Source organism: Sinocyclocheilus grahami, unplaced genomic scaffold (assembly GCF_001515645.1).
Source record: "Sinocyclocheilus grahami isolate Dianchi unplaced genomic scaffold, SAMN03320097.WGS_v1.1 scaffold3906.1, whole genome shotgun sequence".
Classification (NCBI taxonomy): Eukaryota; Metazoa; Chordata; class Actinopteri; order Cypriniformes; family Cyprinidae; genus Sinocyclocheilus; species Sinocyclocheilus grahami.
Genome location: NW_015508944.1, coordinates 5357 through 6403, shown reverse-complemented (window position 1 = coordinate 6403; position 1047 = coordinate 5357).

Sequence of the window (1047 nt, the reverse complement as noted above, 5' to 3'; positions counted from 1 at the left end):
AAAACCACTTTCCTGAGCTTATTGGCAGGTTTTTGTTCTTGTTAAAATCATAAACTCGCTTCATTTGATAAAAAGTTATTTCCATATTCTAGTGTTTGGGAACAGCTATTCAAGTTTTTTTTTTTTCCGGAAAATAAATTAAAAAGCAATGTGGATTTGTTGGAAGCGGAAATTGCGAAGTGTTGTTAATACAATTCATTGAGCGCTCCCCAGACATTTGTGACCCTGGAGCACAAAAGCAGTCTTGAGTCGCTGGGGTATATTTGTAGCAATAGCCAAAAATACATTGTATGGGTCAAAATTATTGATTTTTCTTTTATGCCAAAAATCATTAGGATATTAAGTAAAGATCATGTTCCATGAAGATATTTTGTAAATATCATACCGTAAATATATCAAAACTTAATTTTTGATTAGTAATATGCATTGCTAAGAGCTTCATTTGGACAACTTTAAAGGCGATTTTCTCAATATTTTGATTTTTTTTGCACCCTCACGATTCCAGATTTTAAAATAGCTGTATCACAGCCAAATATTGTCCTATGCTAACAAACCATACATCAATGGAAAGCTTAATTATTCAGCTTTCAGATGATGTATAGATCTCAATTTCCAAAAATTGACCCTTATGACTGGTTTTGTGGTCCAGGGTCACATTTAAGTTTAGAAAATGCCATTGACATATTTTTATGTGTTCTTTAGTTGATCTTACAAAGGTCTCCGATCATTGATCTTATGCTAGCTCTGCTCTGCAGCGATTCAGAAATGCTTTGTCTCACCACTTTCAGATCCACTGTTAGAAGCACTGAAGTCAGCACTGGTAACCACATAGAAGCACAAACAAAGTCACTGAGAAAGAACTTAATTTTTATCAAGTTCTGATATTCCTGACATAACATGAAGTGAAACCAAAGTAAGGATGTAGTGGTATTTTGCTGAAAGCAGAGGCAATGGATTCTGCGACGGCTACAGTATCATACCATCAAACAAAACATGAATACAGTTGTAGAAAAGTGCTTTTTGGATCTTTCAATAGAAATCTCATTC